The following is a 10,859-nucleotide window of genomic DNA, read 5'->3' as shown; positions in this document are numbered from 1 at the left end:
TTTTTGCAGGGAAAAAATGCAATTGAGTGGGAGAAGTATAAAAGAAAGAGACAGGAGGTCAAGAGAAAGGTGCAAGAGGTGAAAAAAAGGGCAAATGAGAGTTGGGGTGAGAGACTATCAGTAAATTTTAGGGAGAATAAAAAGATGTTCTGGAAGGAGGTAAATAGGGTGCGTAAGACAAGGGAGCGAATGGGAACTTCAGTGAAGGGCGTAAATGGGGAGGTGATAACAAGTAGCGGTGATGTGAGAAGGAGATGGAATGAGTATTTTGAAGGTTTGTTGAATGTGTCTGATGACAGAGTGGCAGATATAGGGTGTTTTGGTCGAGGTGGTGTGCAAAGTGAGAGGGTTAGGGAAAATGATTTGGTAAACAGAGAAGAGGTAGTAAAAGCTTTGCGGAAGATGAAAGCCGGCAAGGCAGCAGGTTTGGATGGTATTGCAGTGGAATTTATTAAAAAAGGGGGTGACTGTATTGTTGACTGGTTGGTAAGGTTATTTAATGTATGTATGACTCATGGTGAGGTGCCTGAGGATTGGCGGAATGCGTGCATAGTGCCATTGTACAAAGGCAAAGGGGATAAGAGTGAGTGCTCAAATTACAGAGGTATAAGTTTGTTGAGTATTCCTGGTAAATTGTATGGGAGGGTATTGATTGAGAGGGTGAAGGCATGTACAGAGCATCAGATTGGGGAAGAGCAGTGCGGTTTCAGAAGTGGTAGAGGATGTGTGGATCAGGTGTTTGCTTTGAAGAATGTATGTGAGAAATACTTAGAAAAGCAAATGGATTTGTATGTAGCATTTATGGATCTGGAGAAGGCATATGATAGAGTTGATAGAGATGCTCTGTGGAAGGTATTAAGAATATATGGTGTTGGAGGCAAGTTGTTAGAAGCAGTGAAAAGTTTTTATCGAGGATGTAAGGCATGTGTACGTGTAGGAAGAGAGGAAAGTGAGTGGTTCTCAGTGAATGTAGGTTTGCGGCAGGGGTGTGTGATGTCTCCATGGTTGTTTAATTTGTTTATGGATGGGGTTGTAAGGGAGGTAAATGCAAGAGTCCTGGAAAGAGGGGCAAGTATGAAGTCTGTTGGGGATGAGAGAGCTTGGGAAGTGAGTCAGTTGTTGTTCGCTGATGATACAGCGCTGGTGGCTGATTCATGTGAGAAACTGCAGAAGCTGGTGACTGAGTTTGGTAAAGTGTGTGGAAGAAGAAAGTTGAGAGTAAATGTGAATAAGAGCAAGGTTATTAGGTACAGTAGGGGTGAGGGTCAAGTCAATTTGGAGGTGAGTTTGAATGGAGAAAAACTGGAGGAAGTGAAGTGTTTTAGATATCTGGGAGTGGATCTGTCAGCGGATGGAACCATGGATGCGGAAGTGGATCATAGGGTGGGGGAGGGGGCGAAAATTTTGGGAGCCTTGAAAAATGTGTGGAAGTCGAGAACATTATCTCGGAAAGCAAAAATGGGTATGTTTGAGGGAATAGTGGTTCCAACAATGTTGTATGGTTGCGAGGCGTGGGCTATGGATAGAGGTGTGCGCAGGAGGATGGATGTGCTGGAAATGAGATGTTTGAGGACAATGTGTGGTGTGAGGTGGTTTGATCGAGTAAGTAACGTAAGGGTAAGAGAGATGTGTGGAAATAAAAAGAGCGTGGTTGAGAGAGCAGAAGAGGGTGTTTTGAAATGGTTTGGGCACATGGAGAGAATGAGTGAGGAGAGATTGACCAAGAGGATATATGTGTCGGAGGTGGAGGGAACGAGGAGAAGAGGGAGACCAAATTGGAGGTGGAAAGATGGAGTGAAAAAGATTTTGTGTGATCGGGGCCTGAACATGCAGGAGGGTGAAAGGAGGGCAAGGAATAGAGTGAATTGGAGTCATGTGGTATACAGGGGTTGACGTGCTGTCAGTGGATTGAATCAAGGCATGTGAAGCGTCTGGGGTAAACCATGGAAAGCTGTGTAGGTATGTATATTTGCGTGTGTGGACGTGTGTATGTACATGTGTATGGGGGGGGTTGGGCCATTTCTTTCGTCTGTTTCCTTGCGCTACCTCGCAAACGCGGGAGACAGCGACAAAGTATAAAAAAAAAAAAAAAAAAAATATATATATATATATATATATATATATATATATATATATATATATATATATATATATATATATATATATACTTTCTTTTCTTTCATACTATTCGCCATTTCCCGCGATAGCGAGGTAGCATTAAGAACAGAGGACTGGGCCTTTGAGGGAATATCCTCACCTGGCCCCCTTCTCTGTTCCTTCTTTTGGAAAAAAAAAAAAAGAGAGAGAGAGAGGGGAGGATTTCCAGGCCCCCGGTCCCTTCCCTTTTAGTTGCTTTCTATGACGCAGGGAATACATGGGAAGTATTCTTTATCCCCTATCCCCAGGGATGTCTCCATGGCTGTTTAATTTGTTTATGGATGGGGTTGTTAGGGAGGTGAATGCAAGAGTTTTGGAAAGAGGGGCAAGTATGAAGTCTGTTGTGGATGAGAAAGCTTGGGAAGTGAGTCAGTTGTTGTTCGCTGATGATACAGCGCTGGTGGCTGATTCATGTGAGAAACTGCAGAAGCTGGTGACTGAGTTTGGTAAAGTGTGTGAAAGAAGAAAGTTAACAGTAAATGTGAATAAGAGCAAGGTTATTAGGTACAGTAAAGAAATGGCCCAACCCACCCCCAAACACAATGTATATACATACACGTCCACACACGCAAATATACATACCTATACATCTCAATGTACACATATATATACACACACAGACACATACATATATACCCATGCACACAATTCACACTGTCTGCCTTTATTCATTTCCATTGCCACCTCGCCACACATGGAATACCATCCCCCTCCCCCTCATGTGTGCGAGGTAGCACTAGGAAAAGGCAACAAAGGCCCCATTCGTTCACACTCAGTCTCTAGCTGTCATGCACTAATGCCCGAAATCACAGCTCCCTTTCCACATCCAGGCCCCACACAACTTTCCATGGTTTACCCCAGACGCTTCACATGCCCTGATTCAATTCACTGACTGCACGTCAACCCCGGTATACCACATCGATCCAATTCACTCTATTCCTTGCCCTCCTTTCACCCTCCTGCATGTTCAGGCCCCGATCACTCAAAATCTTTTTCACTCCATCTTTCCACCTCCAATTTGGTCTCCCACTTCTCCTCGTTCCCTCCACCTCCGACACATATATCCTCTTGGTCAATCTTTCCTCACTCATTCTCTCCATGTGCCCAAACCATTTCAAAACACCCTCTTCTGCTCTCTCAACCACGCTCTTTTTATTTCCACACATCTCTCTTACCCTTACGTTACTTACTCGATCAAACCACCTCACATCATACATTGTCCTCAAACATCTCATTTCCAGCACATCCACCCTCCTGCGCACAACTCTATCCATAGCCCATGCCTCGCAACCATACACCATTGTTGGAACCACTATTCCTTCAAACATACCCATTTTTGCTTTCCAAGATAATGTTCTCGACTTCCACACATTCTTCAAGGCTCCCAGGATTTTCGCCCCCTCCCCCACCCTATGATTCACTTCCGCTTCCATGGTTCCATCCGCTGCCAGATCCACTCCCAGATATCTAAAACACTTTACTTCCTCCAGTTTTTCTCCATTCAAACTTACCTCCCAATTGACTTGACCCTCAACCCTACTGTACCTATATATATATATATATATATATATATATATATATATATATATTTATTTATTTATTTATTTATTTATTTATTTATTTATTTATAATATGTCGCTGTCTCCCGCGTTAGCGAAGTAGCGCAAGGAAACATGAAAGAATGGCCCAACCCACCAACATACACATGTATATATGTACACGTCCACACATATACATACCTATACACTTTAACGTGTACATATATATATATATATATATATATATATATATATATATATATATATATACATACACAGATATGTACATTTATACACATGTACATAATTCATACTTGCTGCCTTTATTCATTCCCGTCACCACCATGCCACACAACTGAAATGACAATCCCCTCCCCCTGCATACGCGCGAGGTAGCGCTAGGAAAAGACAACAAAGGCCACATTCGTTCACACTCAGTCTCTAGCAGTCATATATAATGCACCAAAACCACAGCTCCCTTTCCACATCCAGGCCCCACAAAACTTTCCATGGTTTATCCCAGATGCTTCACATGTATATACTTTCTGCCCTATGAGTCTCTTCTTTCATTATGCGCACACACACACACACCAGTATCTCAAAAATTTCCAAGAAACCTTGAGATTCTCAGTTTCCCAAAAATCAGTTTTGTAGTTTTTACTGTAAATACCAGTTTAGGAAATGGAGGCTCAAATAACACAATTATTGCTTTTAAAGTTTACTTACCCACTGAAATATCAATTTTGCCAATCACAGGTTTGAGTATACTTATTTGTTAAAATGATATATATCAAGTTCTGAGTATCCATGGTTCTCCATGGCACCACCAAATATTTTTTGCATGCCCTTGGTAAGTGTCATGATTCTATGGGTTGTTTATAACTCAGCCTGGCAGACCACCATTTTTAAGGAGAGACTGGAGGAGTGTCATGATTATGCAGTTTGGTTAGGGTGAGAGTTGAGGTTTCCTTTTGTTTGGCATACTGGGCTGATTAGGGTGACAATTGAGGTATCTTTTTGTGTAGCATAGCTGGCTTGCTGTTTTGTGGACATGCAAAGGCACGGCATCAGGAATGATGGACTACATCATTTTGTGTTTTATATAATATTAATGTTTTTAAAGTATAAAGTGCATATTTTTGATGAAATTTTCATTCCAGGACTTAGAGTATGTATGAAAAGGGTCACTCTCCCTAACTTCCCATTTCCTGAAGGCCTTATATCTTGCCAACCATGGTCTTCCATGAATGTAACCCCTGAGGTTGGCAAGAGACTTGTGTATATGTACATACAGTCGGGAAAGACATCCTCATGTCCAAAGGATTCCTTGAACATAATCCTTTGACCTTAGAAGCTCCAGCTCCTATGTCAAGTTCGTCGTTCACTTTCTCCTCTAAGGTGAAGGTCCTCTTCCTCTTGCCACTTCTAGTGCTGCAGTAGAAGCTCCTGTGCACTTCAAAATGTTGAAAGTGCCCATGTGGGTAATGGAAAGTGATACAGCAGAGAGTTTATGCTAAGCAGGTGCCTTCAGACCTCTCTGGTGATGAAAGAGAAAAATGTGTGGTCCTAATCACCAGATTTGCATGTGCTTACCTGATTAACCATGCAAGTGTGAGTTATATTCTTAACTCTTACAATAATGTGTGTAATTGAAGTGTCATGATTAAAGAAAATCAAATCACAAAATTATGAATAATCACAACACAGATGACTGGGAGTGCACATGGAAATGGTAATGTGTGGAACCATGGAAGCAGAGGCAAGACATAATGTGGGTGAGGGAGCAAATGTTTTGGGAGCATTGTGGAATGTGTGGAAAGGGAGTTCACTATGTGGGAGGCCAAAAATGGATATGTTTAAAGGTATAGTAGTCCCTGCAATGTTGTATGGATGCAAGGCATGGGCTATAGATGAGAATGTTTGGATTGAATGGTTGGAAATGAAATATTTGAAGGGATGTGGTCTGAGGAGCGTTGATTGAGTAGGTAATAGAAAGATGTGGTAATATGAAGAGTATGGTTGAGAGAGCTGAAGAGGGTGCACTGAAATGGTTTGGACAATGGTGAGAATGAGAGGAAACATAGACAAAGAGGATATATGTGTCAGTATCAGTGGAGACAGAGAAAGGGGGAGACCAAATTGGAGATGGAAGGATGGAGTGAAAAAGATTATGACTGCTCAGTGTCTGAACATGAAGGAGGGTGAAAGACATGCATGGGATAGAATGGATTGGAATGATATGGAATATAGTGGGTGATGTACTGTCACTGTACAGAACTTGGACATATGAAGCAACTGATTGTAGATAGCTGTGTTTCAGTGCATTACACATGACAATGAATGTGAGTGAATCATGCCTTTTCTTTTCCTGGCAGTACCTTGCTAATGCAGGAAACTGCAAGATGGAAGGATGGAATGAAAAAGATGATGATTGATCAGTGTCTGAACATGCAGGAGGGTAAAAGGCACACACACACGTTAGAGTGAATCGGAGAGCTATGGAATACAGGGGGTGACATGCTATCATTGCATACTCACTCTTCTCTCCAGACTCTTGCATTTACCTCTATCAACACTTCAACAACAAACAAATTGAATAACTACAGTGACATCACACACCCCCAGCTACATACACAAACACACACACACACACACATATATTTCATATATATATGTATGTATACGAACAAAGTGCATAGGAACGCACACCTTCATCAAACATACAAACCTCCAACAGCCAGGATTGAACCTGGGACCCGTGCGTGTTGTAAAAGGTGACTAAAAGGGGAGGGAGCGGATGTCAGGAAATCTTCCCCTCCCTTTTTTTATTCGTTTTCCAAAAGAAGGAACAGAGAAGGGGGCCAAGTGAGGATATTCCCTCTAAGGCTCAGTCTTCTCTTCTTAATGCTACCTTGTTGATGCAGGAAATGGCTAATATGTATAAAAAAAATGTATATTCCCTGCGTGTCATAGAAGGCGACTAAAAGGGGAGGGAGCGGGGGGGGGCTGGAAATCCTCCCCTCTCGTTTTTTTTTTATTTTCCAAAAGAAGGAACAGAGAAGGTGGCCAAGTGAGGATATTCCCTCAAAGGCCCAGTCCTCTGTTCTTAACGCTACCTCACTAATGTGGGAAATGGCAAATAGTTTGAAAGAAAAAATAATATATATATATATATATATATATATATATATATATATATATATATATATATATATATATATTTTTTTTTTTTCCGTTGTCTTCCGCGTTTGCGAGGTAGCGCAAGGAAACAGACGAAAGAAATGGCCCAACCCACCCCCATACACATGTATACACATACGTCCACCCACGCGAATATACATACCTACACAGCTTTCCATGGTTTACCCCAGACGCTTCACATGCCCTGATTCAATCCACTGACAGCACGTCAACCCCGGTATACCACATCGATCCAATTCACTCTATTCCTTGCCCTCCTTTCACCCTCCTGCATGTTCAGGCCCCGATCACACAAAATCTTTTTCACTCCATCTTTCCACCTCCAATTTGGTCTCCCACTTCTCCTCATTCCCTCCATCTCCGACACATATATCCTCTTGGTCAATCTTTCCTCACTCATTCTCTCCATGTGCCCAAACCATTTCAAAACACCCTCTTCTGCTCTCTCAACCACGCTCTTTTTATTTCCACATATCTCTCTTACCCTTACGTTACTTACTCGATCAAACCACCTCACACCACACATTGTCCTCAAACATCTCATTTCCAGCACATCCATCCTCCTGTGCACAACTCTATCCATAGCCCACGCCTCACAACCATACAACATTGTTGGAACCACTATTCCTTCAAACATACCCATTTTTGCTTTCCGAGATAATGTTCTCGACTTCCACACATTCTTCAAGGCTCCCAGGATTTTCGCCCCCTCCCCCACCCTATGATTCACTTCCGCTTCCATGGTTCCATCTGCTGCCAGATCCACTCCCAGATATCTAAAACACTTTACTTCCTCCAGTTTTTCTCCATTCAAACTTACCTCCCAATTGACTTGACCCTCAACCCTACAGTACCTAATAACCTTGCTCTTATTCACATTTTTTTTCTCTGTTTCCCATGTTAGCAAGCTACTGCCAGGACAAACAGAGAAACGGCCTAAGTTGCTCACATCCATTTTGTAATTGTCCTGTCTAATTTACCAAAACAACAGCTCCTAACCATAACCAATCCCCACAAACCTTTCCATCGTTTCCCTTGGTTGCCTCATATTCCATGGTTTAGTTCAGAACATCACCCCCTGTATACCTGGTACATCGCTCTAGTTCATTCTTCCCTGTGATACCTTTTACTCTTCCTAGATATTTGGGCCCTGAACACTCAGTACCTTATTTACTCCATCCTTTCATCAGTTCAGTCTTATTTACTCCATCCTTTCCTCTCCAATTCATTTTTATTTACCCCATCCTTTCATCTCCAATTCAGTCTCCTCCTGCTGCTCCCCTCGACTTCTTAGACATATATCCTCTTTGTTAATCTCTTCTCACTCATTCTCTCCGTATATTCATACCCCTTCAACACACACTCTTCAGCTTTCTTAACCATACTCTTCCTATAACTGCATGTCTCTCTCACCCTATTGTTTCTTACTTGAGCAACCCTTCTGTTACCATGTACCGTCTTAAAACATTTCATTTCCAATGCATTCATCCTCTTCTGTACATTCTCACTGTTTGACCATGTAATGTCCTAAAACATTTCATTTCCAATGCATTCATCCTCTTCTGTACATTCTCATTGTTAGGCCATGCCTCACATTCATACAGCAATGCCAAGACTACTACACCTCAAACATACCCATCTCCATCCTCCAAAATAGTAACTTGACTTTCCACATATTCTTCAGTGCTCCCAAGCCCTTTGCTCCCTCATCCACCCTATGATCACCTCAGCTCCCAGTGTTCTATCTGCTGCCATTTCCATTCTCAGGTATCTAAAACACTTTACTTCCAAAGTTTTCTCAATTCATGCTGACGCCACACCTAACCTGTCTCTTTGCATTGCTAAATAACCTTGCTATTTTATTCACATTTACTCTCTACTTCCTCCTCTCACACACTCCCAATAACGCTAGCGTGTCACTCAGGGCACCAACCGCAGTAGACTGATACCCGCCCCTTTCTCTAACACCCTTGAATTTTCCTTCCTCACCAACCCATCCATAAACGAATTAAACTGCTAAGGTAACATCACACACCTCTGCCAAAGACCCACTTTCACCTAAAACACGCTTTTCTAATAGCTTTTCTTCCTGAACACATGTTCATTACACCTTCCACAAAGCATCTCTATCAGCCTTATCATTTATTTCATATTGTTGCAGTTTAAATGCAAGCATGAGGTTGAAATTAAAGGGGGGGGGGGGGTTCCGAGCATGATGGGCTTTGGGACTGACATAAAGATGGGGTTCTTGTGAGGGTGGGCTGAGGACTGATATAAAGATGGGGTTCTTGTGAGGTGGGCTGAAGCTGATGTGAGGATGGGCCTGGTGTGAGGGTAGGTTCAGAGATTGGTATGAGTCAGCTTACTTGCATCAGTGTGGATGAGGACTCCCATTTCATCATGTTCCATCCTGGCAGGCGGCTCCTTCCTGTGGATGATATACATGTTAATGGCACCACCAGTGTATTCTGTACTCATACACACACCAGATCTATCCCATATAGCTTTATGTACACATGAAAATATTCACAAAGTCAGACAGCATTGTAATAACAACTGACAGGAACAGAAGCGTTTTGTCCATGATTGAGAGGGACTACAACTTTTGCAAGCCTGCTGTACATGAAAGGTTAGGGAGGAGAGTCGAGGGGCCCCATAGATGTAAGATTTCATAAGGGTCTCATTTCACTAGGGCAAAGAGGAGTAAAAGAAGGGTGTGAGAGAAACATACTGTATTTCAAACTCACATTTTGGGGAGAGGTGCCAAGGTTTAATAAGATGAAATTCTACATGATCATTTCTGTACAGCATAATCAGTAAACTGAAATTTTATATTATCTCGACTGTAAAGCATAATCAATAAGCTAAAATTTTAATGATCATTTTTGTATATAACTCCTCGAAAAGGAAGAGAAATACACTCGATCACGCGCTCAATTGTAATCCTTTCCAATATATATATATATATATATATATATATATATATATATATATATATATATATATATATATATATATATATATCAGTACCTTAATGGAAGAAAACTGAATAATTTTTTTCATTACGCACAAACTTAACAGGTAAAATGAGTTGTGGTAACTAGTTGCAGGTGTCACGGATAAGCTGAGCTGGTGGCAGGTGTCACGGTGGGCTAGGGTGGTGGTGGGTGGCAGGTGTCACGGTGGGCTGGGCTGGTGGTGGGTGGCAGACGTTGTGGTGGGCTGGGCTGGTGGTGGGTCCTTGTTGGGCCGCACGATGGACTGACTGGTGTGACGGTTACAAGACGGCACCAATGGAGGAGCGTGACACCTACAGCTGGCCCATTCATAACCATCCACACTGAAGCTTAATAGCATATTTGAACCAATTTCTGGATCGTAGCTTATACCGCATCATATTACAAGTTTGATCGAAGTAACTGCTATCACGGAATTGTTATTTTTACTTGAGAACGGTTTTGTGGAGTCCAGAATACATAAGTTAATACACAGTTGGCAACTGAAGTCTTTAAACTTATCTGTTTGACAGGTCATTCTGATATCACCGACATGCTCCGCACATGCCGTCTCCTATCTGTATGCCACTCAAACCAACACAATCAGGTTATTTGAATGGCGTTAGCTTTGATTATCTTTATATAAAAAAAATAAACTATTAGTGGTAGAAGCAGTTACTCTCTGAGTCGGGATACATGCACAGCAGCGATAGTGTTGCCACGCGACAGCAACTGCAGTGGAAACCTGGCTAGCTTTCCAAGTTTAACATTCGCTTCCCAAGCGTGATCCGGCATTGTAATGTTATATATAACTATGCCTCCTAGCTGTGCAGCATACGGTTGTCCCATTGTTATATATAACTGTCCCTCCTAGCTGTGCGGCGTAAGGTTGTCCCAACCACAAGTTCACGGAAAACGAGCGTGGTTAGTTCACGTTTTCTGGTAAGTACCCAGATGCTCGAGAAAA

General features: G+C 42.1%; 1 long non-coding RNA gene across 1 annotated transcript; it reads right to left on the bottom strand.

The window, feature by feature from the left end:
* Positions 1-4,397: 4,397 nt before the first annotated feature.
* Positions 4,398-10,455, bottom strand: LOC139762364 (uncharacterized). Its single transcript, XR_011715702.1, has 3 exons — positions 9,967-10,455; positions 9,263-9,324; positions 4,398-5,232 (listed from the first exon to the last, which is right to left on the bottom strand). It is a non-coding gene; the product is annotated as an uncharacterized lncRNA (long non-coding RNA).
* Between the last annotated feature and the right edge of the window lie 404 nt (positions 10,456-10,859).

Source organism: Panulirus ornatus, chromosome 43 (assembly GCF_036320965.1).
Source record: "Panulirus ornatus isolate Po-2019 chromosome 43, ASM3632096v1, whole genome shotgun sequence".
Lineage (NCBI taxonomy): Eukaryota > Metazoa > Arthropoda > Malacostraca > Decapoda > Palinuridae > Panulirus > Panulirus ornatus.
The sequence above is the reverse complement of the archived record's forward strand: the minus strand, read 5'-3'. Positions and strand labels throughout refer to the sequence as shown.